Genomic DNA, 20,465 nt, shown 5'->3' on the forward strand with positions numbered 1-20,465 from the left:
GGATCAGAAAATATCAGAGGAACAAGACAGAGAACTGAGTTTTCCATGAGCAGAAGGGTAGAAAACCCAACCTGAATACCAAGCAGCGGACAAGCACGCATTTTACTTCAATTGAGTGTTAGAATCATAATCCAAATGTATTTTATAGTTTGAGCTATTTCACAGCCTTGAAGCGGATAATGAAAGAGTGGGCTGGCACTCTGGTTGTACCCCTCTGACCCTGGACGGTGCTCACGCAGAACTTTCTGCCCACAGATTTCCAAACTCTTCTTGAAATACAACCATGGAACTCAGATAGACAAAACAGTGTCGAAATAGGTAGTATCCTTATTAGCATGTCTTTGACATAGTCTCTATTCGTGATTTTATGTATCTACCTTTCTTCTTTTACATTTGCTTTTATTTTCTTTCTGTATTCACAGAATCGTAACTTCCATACAGCAGTTAGCACACAATTGCCAGTGTCACATCTATATCACATTGTTCTTAATTTACCTGCTCTGCTGCATGATTAGACAGCGGAGTATGACTTTTTTTACGTGTTGCCATGTAAACCTTATCTTTGGGGATAATTCCTTGAACTCTTGATTTTCCAACTTGTACCTGGAATTCCACACCAAGGCTGGCAGAGGGCTCTGATGGCTCATGAACCAATGCAGACCAAGAAGACCAAGCGGGGAGGAACAGATGGGCTTCGGGGGGTGGGGAGGTACCCAACCCATCAGTCTTTTTAGCACTTGGAGGCTTAGGACAGCATTTGTTTCATTACTTTTTTTATTCTGCTGGGCTTGCAGTGCATTAGTGCTGCTTTCCTGTGCCCGAGAGACTCTTACTGTTAGGATGCTTCATATCTTGAATTATAAGACAATTTGGAAGTGCCTTACTGACCTTTCTCCAGCCAGGGCTGCAGTACACTGCCCCCATTTTCTCATCAAATCCACACCAGAGGCAGCTTAAAAGAGTTTCAGAGCTGAATGAAATGTATGCGTCCTTTGCAGTCCTTAGCTAATATGTAAATGATCAAATGATAGCTTGTAGTTTCCTGGGACCTGGTGGATCTCGCAAAGTCCTCAGCAGCTGTAACTTCCCACTGCTGAGTCAGCAGCTGTCATGAACCTTCCTGGGATTAAATCTCCCTGAGCGGATCTTCCTAATTTTAGATTTGCATATTAAACAAAGACCCAGAAGCAGGCTGTAGTCAAGGTGACCTGCAGAAAAAGCACTGAATCCTCTCTAATAATCTATAATCCTTATATTTGTGGATTGGGTTTTCCTTGCCAAAATTTCCATAGCTTTAGTGCTGTGACACTGGCTTCTGGCCGGCGTACAGAGATACGTTAACTGCATTTCTGTAACATCCATCATGTGCTGCTGCTAGCTCTGTTGTTTTTGCCTACCAGTATAGATGTTCCCTGAGCTTATCAGGAAAGTACTTAGTGCTTTTTCATTGCTCTCTGCTTGCTTGTATCAACCCCCTCTTGTATCACAGTCTTCCTTTACTCTTATTAGTTGTGCTGGGAAGACTGTTTTGGCAATCTGCAAGATTTGGATTTGCTTCCATTTTACGATGCCATGTTTTCCTGGCTGACAATTCCTGCAAATCCACGCACAGGTCACTTGCATAGAGAGGCAGGTCCAGGAAGGGTATTCCAGACGTCCCTTGCCTCATGCTGAAGCTATCTTTGTCAAAACACAGTGGTATGCAACACTTGTGCTCTACCCAAAACCCTTCCAGACAGCATGTTTGTCCCTGGCTCACAGAAGCATACCATACCCCTCAGGTGAAACTGTCTCCGCATGGGATCCAGTGTCCTAACTCCATTCAGAACTTGCATCTTCTCCTTTATTGAGCTCAGCCTTATTGGGAAGCAATGTACCTCTTCCCAATATTAACCTGCTTCTTTGCCACAGGGCATAGTGTTGAGAAACGGTGCTTTCTGCCTGCATGTGCCATCACCACTGGGGCCGATCATGGGCTTAGGAGTGGAAAAGTTATTTGCAAGCCATTTGACTCGGTGCTTAGAGCCTCCCATTTGCCAAAGGTAGCTAGCAGCAAGTCCGCACCATACGGCCAGAACAGGTGGTGGCTGAAGGTGCCCTCAGATAATACTTCTTTCTCTATGCCCAGAGCTTTTGGGGAGTTCATTTCCTTCCCCAGCTTTCACTGATTGCTGTAATCTCACCTATTTCACAGTTTGATGTCACATCTGGAGAAAGAGGCAAACCAAAGAGAAGCAGCAGAGCTGTGGAAAACCTCAGGTGATGAAGTTGGAAGTTTGAGTCACTAAATGGTTAGGCAAAATAGGTCAGGGAATCATAGAATCGTAGACTTATCTCAAGTTCAAAGGGACACAGATGGATCATCAAATCCAACTCCTGAAAAGGGGAGGGATAAGAGGATAAATGCATGTAGTTTGGCATCTGTGACAGATTTCCATATGCAAAAAGCAGGATCCAGACTCACACCAATTAGCAGGCTGCTGAGTGCCAGATATTTGTCCCTGAGCACTGATTGAGTGCCCCAGGGCTGAAGATTAAAGCTCGAGATATTTATGGGTGGATGCACACCTTTCCACTTGCTGCAACCAGGTGAAGCTGCCTGTGTCAGCAGAGCCCTTGTATCCCTGTGGCTGAAGATGCTGTACAAGGTGCCTCTCAGCACTTGGCCAAGTTATGGGGAAGGGTCCTACTGTAATCACCACGCACTTTGAAGAGTCCTGCCCTGGTGTCACCATGCCCTGTCCCTTCCTGGCTCGGATGCCAAACTGCCATTTTTTTCCTTTTTCCTTTCCCTTTGCCTCCGGTCGAGTCCTCTCCTTGTTTTTTGGCAGAAACCTTGCAGCAGGCAGGCGTGTTTCTTTTGGCACCACCACGTGGAGTTTGCACGGAGCCTGCCTCCTGCCTGCCTGCTTGGGGGCGTTTCTAACCAGGTCACGACAAACTGGCTAATCCAAAATCTTTCAAGGGTAAAGTGATGGGGCAGAAGGTCATGATGTGCTGCAATTATTCCACAGCTGAGTGTGGGCAGGCCGCAGAATAACTATAACTTTTGTCACTAGGCTTCATTTCCATGCTTTTAAACAGAACTCCTGCACTGGTAATGTTTTGAAGATAATGACCTTTTGGGTTTTATTAGAATTTTTCGCTTGGATCAGGGAAGGGGTTTATTTCACTTCACTGTTGCTGTGTAAATGTTGTAATGCATGGTATTTTATAAATACTTCAGTAGGAAAGTTTATAGAAAAAAGAGTCATTTTTACAACTGTTTTTCAGAACAGTAAAGAGTGTATTTCAGCAACAAGCACCAAGTACAGACAACTGAGTTAGTTGTCTCTCCTTGTGTCAAAAAAAAAGTAAGCTGTTATCTTTCTAAAAGGTCTCTTGACTGCCAGCAAGTGCTTATTTCAGCTTATTTCAGCTGACAGTAATAGCAGTTTTGTAAATGTGACTTAATTCTATCCAAATACTTGACTATGTAGGACCAGGTCACAAGGAATGCTGAAAATTTTCTGTGTTCCTATGACAGTCAATAAAAGGCATTTATTCCTTTCAAAAACCGGACCTTGAACTCTCCCACATGCAAATAGGCTTCAGTTTTTCTTTTCATCTTGAGGATGGGTCATCTAGCTAGTAACTCCATTGGCTTGAAGAGTGTCAGCGACAAAGCAGTATAATTTATCAATTAGAAGACTTAAAAGGTCTCTTATAATGATGCTAATCCTGGCCGCATCCTACTCCGATGGAAGCATGCTACGCTCATCTCCCGTAACACTTTGGAGATCAGAAGGGGTAGCCTAGGTGCACAGCGCATAATGAGGGGTGGCTTTGATTCCAGGAACGCAGAGCTTGGGGCATTTATCCCTTGCAGCTCGCTGGCCTTTAGTGCAAGGTCTCCAGCATGAAGGCTGGCAGGGAGACATCCAGTCCTGGCTCATGCTTTCTGAGTCAGAATGGATGTCTGTTGGCCAAGTTATTTTCTCTTGTAGCAGCAGCGTCTCTTCACCAACCATTTCTCTTGGGCAGAAGATTTCAGTGCAAGAAACAGGGGTGCTCCTGCAGTACCCACTCATCTAACTGCTTGTAGGAATCAGAAATGCTCTGTATATTTTCTCCTTTATTTTCCAGACCTGTCCTTTTTTGGTGAGCTCATCCCCATTCCAGGAGGTCATTTCATGTGCTTTAATTACCTCTTGTTCTGCCCTGACATCCTACAGGTGTCATGGCTTGGGGAAATCTCTTAAACTTCTCCTGAGCCTCCTCCCACAAGGTCCAGTTCTCTGTGCTATGGATAGAGGGTGACTAAACCTGACTTTATGCAACTGTAAAATTTAAAACAACACATTCAAGAGGTGCATGGTGCAAGGAAAAGGAATTGCAGCCAAAAAATGGAGATGTATAGCAACAAATAAAAATAAACAGGATTTGGACAGGAAGTCTTCTCTGCACAGATTTTCAGTTCCACTGCAAGAGAAGCTACTGGGACAGACATCTGTAATTAAGATAAATTGGAAAAAAAAAAAAAAAGTAGTTTTCAATTGTTTATGCCTGAATTTAAAAACTTCTTGCCTGGGCAGCACTGATTCCAACCCTTCCTATCTTTGAGGTTTTGTAATCTGAATATTCTTCTAAATAGATATTTTACGTTTACATTCCTGGAATGCATGTCCTTCTTAAAATGATATATGTGAGGTGCCAGTGATAATACCTTGAGCCACAACCAGCGTTTGATGGTTACTCCCCACCACAGATCTGTGTCCCTTGAAAAAACAGATTAGTAGCGAGGGTGGGTGGCTGCTTAAAGAAATGAGGGAAAAGGAGTAATACAGAGCAAAGATTCGGGATGAAGGAGTTGTCATGTTTTTAATTTAGTTTGTTGGTGGATTGCTGTAAACAGAAATCCTTCAGTGATACAGTTTTCTCTCACATTGCCTAGGGACTACTTCTCAAAGCAAAAGTGATCTTTGACAGCACCCTGTGATACCGGTGAGGGGGAAAGGAGCCAGCTGGGAGAATGAATTATTTATGCCTGCTTCTGAAGAAGCTCCTACTTTTTTGCTTTGACTGGGGATCTCCTAAATTCCTTTGGGCCAAGCTGAAGATTAGGTATGCCACTTCATGGAAGATGGCACTGACATATGAAATATGGAGCTCTGAAGAGACGCACGTGGTATTTCAAGCATTTTTTATTTGGTTTCTTTGTTTCTTTGCTTGACTGCATTCCTCAGTAAATAGGACATGGCTATATCCGATCTGTTAGAAGTGTCTCTAGTAACTGTATTTTTCCATACTGTAGCAGTTACATCATCCTCTCACGCAGCTAGAAGGTGGAGACACACAAGGCAGGCAACTAAGACAAATGCAGCTGTTCCACAAATGAGTTATTTTCATTCAGTCTGCATATTTAGTGGCAGTGTTTTCCCACAGCTGCAATAGACTAATCAGCAAACAACACAGCGAAGAAGCTGTGTTTTAGGGCCAGAATCAAATGGATATATACAGCCCCAGGTCCCACCAGGGATGGTAATAGAATCGAGCTCTATCGTTTTTTTTTTTTTTTAGGTTTGCTTATGAATTTGGCATTTACCGAACTCTTCTGAGAAAAACAGTTTTGCAATGTGGGTTCGTGATCATGTTTTGTAACAGACTTTCTGTGTGATGTGGTACAGAAGACAGACTGTTTCATACTCAAAACGGGAAGGTTACTGATCTTCCCTGCAGGTGTTGCCAAGACTGTTCTTTTTTTAAGTTGCTTAGACGTTATTTTGAGGTGGTTCCTACCATGCACAAAACATTGTGAATTCTCTGGGATTAGCGTGTATTCAGAAAGAGGTGTTTTTCAAGTTTTGCTGAGAGGTGGGGAACACAATAGTTTTAGCAGGACTGCATTTACCATATCAACTGATACTCAACTAAACAAAACCAGTGCTGGGAAGACTTCATTGATTTATCTGAATTGTGTATATCAGTGAACTGACCTAGGATTTCCAGACACTCTTCTTGTTTTGATGCCGTGTTTTGGTTATAATTTTCACTATTTAAAAAGCAATGTCTATTCATTAACCATCAAAAAAAAAAGGAAGAAGCTTGCATGTGCTGTAGCAAGCTACAAATACTGAGATGCTCCTCACCATGAAGAATTTAAAGGCAAAGGAGGTGGACAATACAGAAAATAGAAGACGCAAAATTATTCAAGTGTGCATTACATCACGATGCCTTGTGTAATTATGGAGATTAACAGTGCTGCCTGCTGGGAATGACTGACAGCTCCCCCAGAAGACCAATGTTAACTGCTCATACATTTGCCAGATGTAACAAAGGGTGTACAAATCATCTGTTCAAGCTGTTTCTTCCAATCCAGCACCTGTTGGTGGCACATCCTGAAATCATCAAGCATCCCGTGTGATGGAAACTAGGGTTTACGTTTTCTTTGATTTTATTCTTCCTTGGTTTATAGGCATGAGTGGGGGGAAGAGACATTTTAAACAGCAAAACCATATCACAGAAGTAAGACAGGATCGGAGTTCAATGCACCGAGTTCAGTGCAGTTCCTTTGCGTGCATCCTCGCTGCCGCAGCCACTTTCTTTCACAAACTCATTCCCTCTATCCCGTTTTCACCCCTAGACCCTGGCTTTATTCTGTGCTCAGTTTAATATCAGTATTTTGTTCATACTCGGTGTCTGATTTTCAAATGAATACTTTCCTCTTGGTCTTCTCATAGTATTTACCATAACTGTATCCACTGCTTTATAAGGAGTCGGTATGCCTTCATAAAACTGTGAAGACACAGGAACAGAGCTGGCCTTAACAGTGGGTTAATTCAAAGTCCAGGGCAAGTAGGAACGTAATGGGTGACCCCTGCTACAATCCAGAGGTTTGCCATTTCAGATGTCCAGCCCAGCCTAGACGCTGCAGACAGACTGTGGAGCAGTGCTATCAGTGCTAGAGTTAAAGAGAAGACTCAAACTCTTTACTTTTCCACAGTCAGTATCACCAGAAAGAGTGCACACATAAAACAATCAGCAAAACACACCCAGCACACTCCTTTCCTTGTTGACATCCCTGAGTAAAGTGATTTAGACCACAGTCAAAGTGGTCAGTGAATTGCATCACATTTACACTGCTACTGTGATACCCTTTGCACTGTCAAGAAGTAAATTCAGAGTGTGAGTCTTTCCATCAGTGCAAGCCTTCCATGTGCTCCCATGTCATCTAGCATAGTGTTTATGCTAAGCCCTTGACCAGAACCCAATTTCTCCTTCTTTCACATAAAAGGCAAATGGAACAGCAAAACAGTTACAGTCTTGAATTCCCTGGCTTCCTAAAAGCACCTTCTGGATAACTGCATCGCGTTAGTGGTGTGTAATACCAACCGTCTGATGCTGCCAAGATGGTTTGGGAATTACCCCACCAGGACAGGCCAGAGAAGCTGGCAAAAAATCTGCTGTTGAGGAGCATCCTCTGCAAAGATTGAACTCCTGATGAATTGATGTGTCTTGCTTGATCTTCCAGGTTTCAATACTGGGCTATTGGATTTCATTTGAAAAATCTAAACAGCAATATTCTGCTACAGTTTACTCTTTCAAAAAAAGCCATTCCTCTCATAACATTTGTTTCAAACCAAGGTGCTTGCTGCAAGTCCCTTTGCAGCAATTAAAATTGCAGTCATATAGAACAAGAGCTGATGATCATTCTTTGCTCTTCTCTGTGATGGCACGTATCTGGTGTCAGTTTTCCTTAATCAATTACTCAAGATTAATGATAGTACAAGTGAAAGCAGGATCTAATGTTTTAGATATTAATTATTACATATTATGAAACAGTCTTGTAAAAGTAAAGATTTTGTGATACGATTATTTGAAAAGACAGAATCAGGCTTTTAGGCTCCAGAGTTGTCACATGTACGTCCTGCAGTAAAGGAATGAAGTCACCTTGCTCTTACCTGCTGCTTTAAATAAAAGATAGGAAATTCTAGCTCCTTTTTAAAAAACCTTCAAGTATAAGACTTCTGTTCTCCAAATCAGTATGCTCACTTAACATGCAGTGAGCTGTACTTGAAAGGTCACAAGGGAGCACTGAATCATTATCTATTTGAAAGAATTAAGGGATAAGGGGAAAAAAAGTCAAGTCTATTTTTAGCTTTGAAATTTATGGCCATGATAGCATCTGGCCAAATGAAAGTGATCTGATCAAAAAGCTGAAAGGCAAGGGTATCTATCCTTCATGCATCTTTAAAAGCAGTACAAGCCAAGATGTTGGAACCATAGGGAAGAAGTTAATCTTACCTTCAACTAAAAGATTTACTAAAGCCTGTGGCAAAGAATTTAAATGTTAACAGATCAATTTCTTTTGCAGATATACAATTCTACCGATTCTCTTACATTTGTTATTAATTCACAGGCAAGGCTCTGTATAACAGGCAATTTAGGATGGGAGCAAAGTAATTTATCTTTGTATAATAAGACCACGTGAAACTATACAGCCACTAAGAGCATCTGTGTGGCCTTGGAGTTGTAAGATTAGGCAGCTTTAAGTAGCTACAGACAGTCCAGTCTTTGTGACTTTCCTATCCCGCTTTGCCCTACCTGTAGGGAAGAAACTGCTTAAGCACGTTTTAAAGAGTTATGTCTGTGTATAAGGCTGTATATCAGGATGCATTTTCAAGCAAAAGCTAATTCACAGGAGGTTTGAGCATGGTCAGAACCGGGGTCACTTTGGTATTTTGTAAAATAAGTGCTACAATCCAAATTTATTTCCCAGGGCAGTTCTGTCCCCTGCACTTTTGTTCCCTCCCCTGGGTAGACAGTTTCATTATTTTAGTAGAAGTTAATTTTCCCAGGGACCCACGGCCACAGAAGTACATTGCCTTCCTGGAAGCTGGAAGACAAGGGTCAACACATGAATGAAAATGCTGCTCTCAGCTCTGCTCAGAGGGAGTTTCTGTGGTTTGTGGATGGCACTGACTTGGAGACCTGCACTGTTAAGCAATAGCTGTGGCACTGTCAACTAGACAGAGCTTTTTGAAAGCCTTGCAAAAGACATTTTTTTCCCTTCATTGGTGCAGACGGTGACCCCAGATTTGCTCAAAAACCAGATTCTAAAATAAAATCTCACCTGGAAACATCTTATTTCTCTAGCAGATGTCTCCATGTTGGCCTGCATCATGGAAACGCCACACGCCGGCAGCAGCAGCGTGGAAGGGTCACCGACCAATTCCCTGCGTTCTTCACAGGAGCAGGGGAAGAAAGTCCTTAATGAGCATGGTCAGAAATAGGATCTGTTAGTCAGAAAAAAAATCCATCTGCAATGCTGGTAGTCTTAAAATCGTGGGACAAAAGGATCCATTGCTGTCTATTTTGAACCAAAATTATACAGAATTTCTTTTTGTTTCTTCTGACAATCCTTGCTATAATAATACCACATTTAGTCTCTCAACAATGAGCACTCCAGCAATCCCAGAAACTGATGATACTGTTTCTCTGATGTCATAGCAATTTATCTTATATCTGGCTTGTCTCATCAGATTTCCCTTTTATTGGAAGAATTTGTGCTGACTAGATCCCAACAAACTGAATCCCAGTAGACAAGTTTTCCATACTTATTTTTCTTCCCATCATATACAGGGCATAAATCATTCACTTACCTGCGAGACACTTCAATTTTCTTCTTTTTTTGACATAATTTTTACACTCAGACAAGCCTTCTCCAGTTAATAGGTTCGTTTTTATAGCACCACAGTGGTTTACCAGTGTTTTGCCAGATTATTTGAGACTTTATGTGTTAGAAGCGCTAGGGCCTCTGAAAGGCATTGGCTGCCCATCAGCTGTTATTTCTGTAATAGATGGCAAAGCTGGTATGGCAACTGCAAGGCATTATTAACTCCTTGTTCGCCGTGCTTCTCGCTAACCTTTGGTCTCCACTGGCAGATGCCGACTGAATCTTTTTAGCCACAGTGCAGTTATGAAGAAATCTTCTCCTGAGCATGGATCCTATGCTCCTTCCAGAGTGTATGGTGTTCAAAGCACAGGCAAAACAGGAACAAGCAGGCTAACATACAAGCTGAGCTGAGCCATTCCCATTTCTGGTTCCAGCCTCTGCATCTGAGAGACACCCAGGGAGCTACACCTAAGTGCACTGTGGATATTGTCCAGTCAGTACAGGCACAAATGTTATTTCCACTGTAACTTTGTGCTCGTTACGTTCACTGCTTAACTGTTTCTGCATGGTCTGCAATGCACAATTGTAAAAATAATTTCTGAGCACTCTGCTAAAGGAAGTTACTGTTAGGTTAACAGAAAACATTATTGTAAGAGTCAGCGTTGTTACGAAGTGCTTTCTCTGGGGGCAAGTATATGTATAAAACAAAGATAAGGGCTTGGATGAAACACATTGAGTGCTCCCGTATCTCACACTTTTGCTATAGAAAAAGAAACTCATGCCAGATAAATGCATCTCTTTTTTCTGGAACTGTGAAATTATCCTAAACAGATAGCAGGAAGGCCACTTGTGAACAAGCTATAACACTGTAGCACAAGGACATTTAGTAGGTTAGCATTTGGGCTTTGTTGAGAAATTATAATTATGGTATTAATCTGTGATGTAAATTTATATGACACCATTTTAAATCAGTTTCAGGTGGAAATGGAAAATAATGAATTTCTGGTTGCATGGGCATTCAGAAGTTCTAAGGGTTTCTAGAGAACCTGAAGGCTGTGGATTTAACATTGGAGAAAAAACAGGTGTAGCATACACCCAAAATAAGAAAAGTAGCTTTTCCCTTTCAGTGTAATGGATCAACAATAAAACAAGTTGAGCAAGGTGATGGCAACAGAGTTTTGAAAAGGTTTCTTTGAAAGGTAAAATTCTTCAATGAAATATCTCATTGTAGTGAACCCTTTAATTTAGCTTCTTTACACACATCCTCCCCCTGCACTGATTCCACAGAAAATTATTTTTACAATTGGAAAGCTCAAAAGTACCACTTCTACAACCACTTTCAGGAACAAGAGGGATGCCAACGTATTTTGAATACTGATTTAATGTTAGGAATCTGGAGGTTAGTAATAAGTGGAAGCCATGTAATCCTTGCTTAAAGAAAGAGGCTTTTCCCCCCTCTCATCTCTAGAAAACGAAACCTTGCCCTGCTATTGATGCTTTCAGCCCTCACCAGGTGTTGGACTGTACCCCATTCGGAGCCACTGCCCCCATTTCAGACAGCCCATGTTCAGAGCCGAGCGCTCCCTTCCATGCACCAGACCACTGCAACGGTGTTACGGCTTTACTAATCCCATGAGTTTAAGCCATTTCAGCTCATGATTCCTGAATTGCCTTTTTTCCTTACTGCAAATTCAATGCCGTTTTTTCATCTACTGTTGGCATCATCTTTCAGGGAAAACGGAGGCAGGTGCTGCTCCCGCCCTCCCTCCTTCCCCACAATTTTCACTTGAGATGGTGGAAGCTGCTGCCCTAGCCGCATCCCCCTCCATGCTTTCTATACACACGCTGCTGTCCCCGTCTGCCTCTATACTCCACTTGCTTCCCTTGCACTACCCTCCTGTTGTATACTATATTTCTGCCATGCCATATGTCCTCACACATCCTTGTAGTTTGGATTTTGCTGTTTCCTTTTTTTTTTTTTTTTGGCTCCGTACAGCTCCATGATGGTTCCCTTCACTCAGCACCTCCCTGGTGCTGTTGTTGCCCGCACGCTCCCATATCCCATCTCCCTGTCACGTTTCACCCAGAGCGTTAACTGCACTTGGATCCAGAGGTGCAGATGCAGCCTGCAGAGGCACATTCAGGCGGTGGCAGGTACCCATAGCCCTTCAGCTCTAGCAGCATGGGGCACAAGGTTATATAGAAGCCAAAGTATCCATCAAGGCTTCTCAAAGGTTTGCAGCTTATGGTAAACACCATGAGGCTGCCACGGCCCCCTAAAGCAGCTCAGCTGTACCTGCCTGCTCTACAATGCTGCATTCCAGCCCCAACCTAGACATACCCCTAAGGGTACCACCTTTCCCTGGGGCTTGATAGGCTTCACCTCCATTTGAGAGTGATGGCATCTAACCCACCTCTGAAGGGTACCTCACCTTACGCTGGCAGCAACTACGAGGGTGAGGATGCCTTGTGATTTCGGTGCCACAGACAACAAGGAGAGGCAGCAGCTGCTTTGAATAAGAGCAAAACAGCTGCCTGAAAAATGTCTGCACCTTCCCTTATTGTTATTTTTAGCTTTTCCAATAGCCCAGGAAGCCAAAGGAGATTAGATCTGGGAAAGAAGCAAGACAGTACTTCTAATGGACAATTAGGTGGTCCCTCTGTTATAGTATGAATTAATTTTAAAACAGGTTATATATAAATGTATATTTGGTGTTAGTCTGTCCTTCGAGTCAAATATCCACTAGCTTATTATTACTGCTTATGATAGTGTGCGGGTGAGCCTTGGCCGCCCACACAGCTGCCACATCCACCTGTAAATCTTCCAAGTAAATGTCACGTGTTGGATTTTTTGGCCTATTAGTATGGCAGAGGCTGGGTTTCAATACCTATTTTCTATTTCAAAAGATGTAAATATTTACCCTGACAAACTAGCTTAAGGTAGAGCAAGATCTGATCATGCACGCTTTGGATCCTAGTTTTGAGCTACAGCAGCGTTGTCCACGAGCCTTCTGTGGGGCTGAACTTCAAGGCTCTGCTTTCAAATAGGATCCCTCTCCCAGAGGAATTTTGATTGTTTATGTTATGGGCTTTTGTTTCTGCTACTCTGTAAAGTATAGTGCTAAGCCTTCACAGCAAGTGTGAAGATATGCCACCTCCAGAAGCACAGAGTACCAAATGGGTGTTCTTTAAACACATCAACAAGATCAGAAAACAGCTGCAGAGACCGGATCGCAAAACACAGCCAGGCTAAATGAACAGCCACTATCCTGATATAAGTTCTTCATTAGCTGACAAAGCCAACTTAAGCCTACTATATCCCGTTTTAACTGCAGATCAGACATGAGAAGTCCAATTCAGGCAAGCTATAAATTACACCACATGCTCATTCTTTGTCATGATCTCCAATCTGTTCCTCCGGTGAAAACTTGGAAGTATTTCTTTCACTACTATATTAAGCCAAGAAGATGGTATGGATTTTTGTGCAAGTAATGATCCATTTTACAGGCTTATGAATCTATATAAATGTTGTATTATAAGACTGCAAGGCCTACCTTCTAAAATGCCATTTTCCACAGTATCTGGTGTTCCAGAAGAAAACAATGTGTCTCCTTTGGCCACATACATTTCCTGAGAAAAAATAGGATTTCCTACTGCAATGCCATCTTTGACATTTTCCTGAGGCTTTAGGATTAAATATAGCCAGCCTTGCAATGAAGCTGTCTCAGTCTTGGCTTTTCCATATTTAAATGTTCCAGAAAGTTAGCTTCAAGATGTAGTAAGCCTATTCACCCACAAGGTCAACTGTATTTTCTAGCATGTATTACATTAGGGAAAGCCTTATTAAGCTGTCTTATCACACTAAGATCAAACCCAGCTGCTGGTGCCTGCTCCCCTAAAAAATATACTGCCAAGTCTGATCTTCTCATTCTCTGTAGCCAATACCAGCCTGGGCAGAGAAGAACCACGGAAGGACTCTGGTCACTGACAGAGAGAGGAAAGCACAGCATGGAGAGGGACATTTGGGCAGAGCTATACTACAGATTGCTCCAGCACTGTTCTCCAGGTGCTTTTGCCCTGCAAGGATTTCCTCCAGCTGCTTGATTTGTACTCTCCCACAGACCTGTGAGCTTCAAACCCTTTGCCAGTTTACACCAGAGAGAAATTCCTCTGTCAGCTGCAAGGGCAAGCAATTAGTCTGAATTCCTTACACTTCTGGCCTCCTGCGCCTCCGTTCCCATGTTCCTAAGGCCATACTGCAGATGTAGAAATGGGTCCTCTGCATTGCTGAGCCAAGAGCTCGTGCTTCCTGCTTTTGATTGCCACCATTCCACTGGCTTTTCAGACTTAAAAACATTATTTTCTTCCAGGCTTCTTCCTCGCTTAACGGACTCTGTACTAGGCACTGACCACCATGTTGACCACACAGCTAAGGGCTGCAGAGGAGCTCCCTCCCAGCGAGAGTCCACAGGGTGAGTCGTGCTCCATCTGATGCTCATACTCCACCTGAGGGTCCTGTTCAGGGCACCACAGCAGCATGCTCTGCTCATCACATTGCCAGCCCCATGGAATAAGAGCACAGACATCAGAAAACCTTTGCAGCTCTAAGGGAAATTGGATGTTTCCTACTTGGCTTACCCATCCCCTCTTGGGGCTTCAACTCCTGCTTTCAAGACTGCTACAGATAAAGCACCTCTCTGAAGCAATTAGCAGAACTGCCCGACTCTCACCTTTCATGCCAGCTATTACTAACCATTTACTTACCTGCAGCCAAGGAACCAATAGGTCTGTCTGTGAACTCCTTTGTAGCTGTTACAGCATCAAGTTTGCACAACCCATCATAAATCAGAACTAAGGCTTAAAAACTGTGTCCCTAAAGTGCTATTTCTTATGCCTGAAGAAAAAAAAAAATCCACATAAAGAAGGAGAGGATCTATGGCAGCGGACAGTAACAAGGGACAAGAGAGTTTATTTGTAGTCCACGCCAGAAGACAGTTACAGATGTATTTGTTTTCCTCTGGATGAGACTGAGTTTATATTAAACAAAAAATAACTCTTCTAATGTATCAAGAAGGTATCATATATAGCTTTTTTTAATGTATCGATAGATTTTGCATTGTAAGTACCTTGCAAAAAAATTTTCTGACCATCACTATTCAGAACAAGTACAGGCCAAGCTTCTATATTTATATTTTGTACATGTGCCCGTGTTTTATCACTCAGGTAAAACAAAAGCAACACCCTAAAGCTCCCTGAAAATGGCAGCGTTTAAAGAAATGTTCAACTGGGGGTTTCAATCTTCTTGTTATACTGCTAGAAAGGAAAAAAAGAAAAATAAAATTAAATGAGCCATGCTGTTCCAAATCCATTGATAGCAAAGCTTTTCTCCGCTCCCCAAGAAGAAATTACTCTTGCAGGGCCAGGCTAGGCAGCAAACTATTACAGAAATCATATCCTTCAGAAAACTCATTTCGGAAAGCAGCGTCTGAAGGGAGAGGGTGCTAAGATTTGCCTTGAATTTTTGAGCATCAGGGGGGACACAACAGCAAAGTTTAGACAGCTGTCAGTGGTATCAATAGCCTTTAAGAGATCCAGGGTATTCCAAAATCCAAAGAACCATGATGCTTAAACCAGTAATTGATAGTGTCTCTCCACTGCTCTCCCTTGAGCGTTCACGGGATGCTGAAGCCTAGGCAGCAATACATATTGGAACATAACTGCTTACCAGGATAGGCTGCAGTCCTTTTTTAGGCATTTTAGTGCAGGTCAGGTCAAATTTAACTTTAAAAAACGCTTATGCTTCTTTTTAGAGGGCTTATGGCCAGGTAGTTTCAGAAAGCTAACAAACATCTTCATGAAGGTAACAGGGATGTCTCAAGCCACTTTATGAACTGGAGATAAACTGAAAAAGATTGTCAAGGGAACGGTGTGTTTGAAAATGGTGGTGATGTGACTAACTTCTCCTATTTTATGTTCCCACCAGTGTTCAAAGAACCAAAAATAGTTCTTTAAAGATTAACCTTTTGAAAGTAGTTTTCCAGCGCATCCAATTTCTTTACAAGTTTATTAGCCAAATGAGTCCTTTCAAATTCTGGTCTTGGAAGCAGAAAAAAGGATAAACACAGCACTTTTGCTAAAGTTTGTGATGATTACATGCTCTACACTTATATTTACATGTTTGTGGGCTTGGTACTCATTCTTCCTCAGCACACCCTAAAAAAATATTGAGACAGTTGGTGTGTATGCCTATATTTAATCCATGTTGGCTAACTGGTGACCTTGAACCCTCTCTCTCCAGCTGTTATGAGTTTGACAAGTGGCACTGGCTTCATCCCCAACCCTCCAAAATCCTCGCAAAAAGTCTGGCATCCCAACCCATGTCTGCCTGACCTCCTGTCCACCATCCGGCACTGCTCAGTCCATGGCTTCTCTCCAGAAGCGAGGACGGTGCCCGGCAGGTGACTCCGTGAAGCACAAATGTTAGAAGGGCCCGTAGTACACAGGGCAAAGACATGTGGGACAGTCATCAGTCCCAGTTCATCTCTGCTGGTATAACATCAACATAACTGGAAGGACCCCAGGCAAGTGAAGGCAAACCATGGTTTGCAAGTGACTTCAGTTCAGTGGTGCAAGGAGCTCCAGCTCCTTTTCAGACCAAACGCGCTGTAAAGAAACCTATGGAACGAGAGAGAAATCTGAAAAATGAAATTTTTTTCACCGAGGAAATCAGAATGAGCTTCCAGAATTCCCTGACAAAATAGAATTTGGGAAACACCAGTGCTGGCAATGAATGAGCTCCTCCAAGTGCAGGTAATTGTTGAGTAAGACAAGAACCCTGTGGGTGATGATGAGAGGTCAAACTTGTGTGCAGACCAGAGAAGCTGGTGGGGGGAGCCTGCAGCCTTGGCAAGCCCAAGACCCTGAAGAAGCCAGCAGGCTGGCAGCTGGGCAATGCAGGGTACCCTGTCTCCTGGCAACCTGCATCACCAGGGCTGCTCCAGAGCTGGTGACCTTACAAGAGGGAGCTCATAATGTTGAGGAGACTTGATTTTTAGGAATTCCAGTCTCCTGATGCAACCCACCTCCCAGGTTTCTGAAAGAGAGGTCAAGTTGGTAAAAATAGAGGCATGATACGTTTGCCCTGAAATTCTGTTGATATCCTCTTATTTCTGCAGAACATTTTGTTGGGTTGTTATGTTCCATGGGAAGGATATTCCTTGGGAATTTTCTAGCTGACTGACCTTGTACACGTGCACACACATGGGAGCACCCATTGGTGGCACCACTGGTTGCGCTGGCATTGTACCAGATTGCATCTGGGAATCTGATTCATAACTCAAGGAAATGTAGACGGCCTGGAGCTTGGTTCTGGGGAGCTGGTTTGTCTTATTCCCTGCTGTTTGTTTAGTTTGTTGGCTGAACGAAGTGCAGACACGTTCCTTCTCTGCGTTCATGCTGCCGTTCTTTGGCTTTTCAAGGTGATGCCTTTACGGCCTTTCATTCAGCATGTGATTTGACTCTAGGGAGCATATTTTCTTTTTAAAGTTATTGTCTGCTAATTAGCATCTTAAATCCTGCAGTAAAACACAGCTTTTCCTCATGCTGTATGAAGAAATCTTTGTTTCTCCCTCAGCGTTACTGGCCATGAGTACAAGGATTATCTATTTTTTGCAAGCAGCCTTTCCACTCCCTCATTCTTGTATCGCTACAAGACCTCAAACTGCCTCTTTACTAAGGAACCTATTAATGAAGGTAGTTAAACATTTACTGTATTTATGTGAATGATTTGCATTACTTAAATTAGGCACATGCTGGCATATCTTCTAGAGTGCAGTTACCCACTGGTATAAAGCATGTTTAAAGAAACGGTTTGGGTGAGCAGCTTTGCATCTCATGCAATTACTGCAGTGAGGGCAAAGCAGGATGCTCCTGAGTTTGAACAACAGTCTTTAAGTCTGTCACACCAGAAAAGGCAGTGGGAAATATAGCTCAGTGGGCTAAAATTGGAAATATCTTAAGGGATTTAGGAAATTATAACTTACACAGCATGACTAGGCTTCAGTCAAGGCAAGACATATCATTTACTTTGCCCCAACACTAGATGTCTTTACAGTTTGACCAGTTCTTGCTTTATTGATATGTCCTTTCCTTCTGTTACTTTGAAGCCAGCATTGGCAAGGACAACAAACAGGCTTTCCAAAGAATCTGCCAAAATAAGACTATCCAAAGTGAAGTATGTACCTTTTTCCTCAGTCTGGATTCATTTCAGTCTAATGGAATGAGTCCCAGTAATCAAACAGCTTGTTATGAAGGTCATCCCGTATTGCAACGTTTAATTTACAGCATATATATATATATATATGTGCATGTATATATAGATAGATAGATCTGTATTTTTGTGTGTGTGTGTGTGTGTATATATATATATATATATATATTTCAGAGAATGGGAGATACCAACTGGTACAAATGCTTAGTAGGAGTGAATAAATCAACTCGTATAAAATGAAAGGACCTCTTCATTCTCGATTACTTGAAATCTCAGTGGAGTCTGAGAATTAGATCATCATCAGAAATAAGGTCAAGGAGCATCACTGAGAGAGGCTACAAGGAATTAATTGCAAGCAAGAATGTTCTGATGCAAGACTGACTGCAAATACAAGTCATTAATTTTTTAAATATATTAAAAAGTGTGACAGGATATTAAGTCTCTCAGCACAGTGGAACCCAAAGGATTTTTGTTTAAATTCCAGCAGCAAATGTTTGCAGAGAAAAAACAGTTTTACTGCTTTGCTGAACAGTTTGTATTTCATGAATTGCACTCTGAAAATGGCATAATTAATCATGTGAAGGGTACAGAACAAGCCAGAGACAAGATTTTCAGCTCAGGAAATTCTGAATGTAAGAGAATTGGAAACCATTGAAAAAGGGGAGGGAAAAAAAATATGTATGTGTATGCCGTAATTATGTGTGTGTACATGTGAAAATACACTTCCTAAAGATAAGTTGTAAATTAATCATAAGCGATGCCAAATCATTCATAACCCACAGTTCCTTCTTTGGTCAAACTTCAGTGGGGGTTACACCCAAGAGGGCAGGAGGATGGACTGCGTTTGTAGGCAGTTTTCTTTTTGTGACTGTGACTGTGCCCTTCTCCTCTGGGCTGCCTTCCCTGGGAGCTGCTGAGCTGACCTGGGGATCCCAGTGCTGCTCTGAAAGTGGTACCCACCGCCCCCAAGCCAGGCTCCTGCCTTATCTGCCCTTTCCTGCGGGGCAAAGTGGCAGCTGAAGTTGCCCCGTAGGAGCTTTGCGAGTCATCTATATCTGAGGATCCAGGTGAGACGGCATCAATTTGCCATCCTCAGCTCCTTCCCCGAACTGCTCCGTTGTGAGTCCCTAGTTACGCTGCAGTAGTAACAACCTAGTTACTGGTCCAGGCGACAGAGCCACAGCAATGCTCACACACACTGGGCATGATGCAAAGGAGAGACTCAGCGCTCGGCCCTTTGCACAAGCACTTCATCTGCCCCTTGCACACTGAGGAGTTCTGACAACACTGACAGATCTCTTCGTACACCATGAAAAAAGTTCTGATAACAGCATCCTAAATTGCAGATTAATAAGTGCTTTGAATTATCAATATTTTATGAAAAACATTGAATATCTATAAATGAAATAATTTTGATTGCCTAATGCCTGGCATTGTTTTCACTACTTACATGTATGCTAGAAGAAGCATTAGCTGATTGAGTTTCAGGTGACATCAAGGTGGGAGAAATTACAACTGAGTAAATGCAGAGTGAGAACTTAAAACGATCTTGACAGAAGTGAAGTGTAATCAGAAGATAACAAGATCTAGCAGGAAGAAGTGTACTGAAATCACTTTAATTTTGTATTTTAGTTACTTAACATTGTAGGTCTATTTACAGCAGCTTACAAGGGTAAGGATATGTAATAAATATTTTAATATATGGTAGCAAATCACTGCATAATGTAAAAAAATAAAGCAGGTGACTTCTAATTGTCATTTATGGTCTTCTGTAATATCTTCTAATGTGCTTAAAAACCATACATGGATCAAGCCCATAATATGCTTATGCCATCTATGAATGTCTACTAAATTGTTTGTCATTCTTAATGGTTGGGGAATGCTTTAGGAAGAAACAGAGTGCAAAAGCACACGAAAAAAATTTCTAATGCACAATTCTAATTCAAATTCTAATTAGTAAAACTTGTCCTCAGAGACCCATGTGGAGAGGCATGCAGAAGGCATTTCCTCCACACCAATGCATTAGGCTTTATCAGCTTTTCCAGGATTTCTCAGGACATTTGCACAGTAACACACCTGCCTTCATCCTGTTTAGCAGGGGGGCATTGATTTCTAGGATCAGAGCTGTTGCACCTGATCAAAAAGGGTCACATAAGGAGTTCAAACAAAAGGATATGCCAGCTCAGAAAATGACCATGCTACAAAACCTCTAGCCCTCAGCTTATGGATTATCCGATCCTTTAATTCAGACATCTGGGTGTGAGTATCTGAGAGGCAGGGAAATTCTTAATTGCAAATAGAGCCATTCAAATTCTAGAGCTGCAGGCAAACAAAACATAAAGTAGGCTACACCTCCGTGAATGTATGTTTAAGTGATTAAAGCTGCTCAGTGGGATCAAGCACCACAAACTGACATCAAAACTGTTCCTTTCCCCATGCATCTGGCCTGGCCAGCCAGCGCATGATATTCCCAATGTTAGCATCCCACTTTCCCCCTTTCCTCACCTGGCATAAATTGCTGAAAAAAAACCCCAAAACCTG

Source organism: Falco biarmicus, chromosome 12 (genome assembly GCF_023638135.1).
Source record: "Falco biarmicus isolate bFalBia1 chromosome 12, bFalBia1.pri, whole genome shotgun sequence".
Classification (NCBI taxonomy): Eukaryota; Metazoa; Chordata; class Aves; order Falconiformes; family Falconidae; genus Falco; species Falco biarmicus.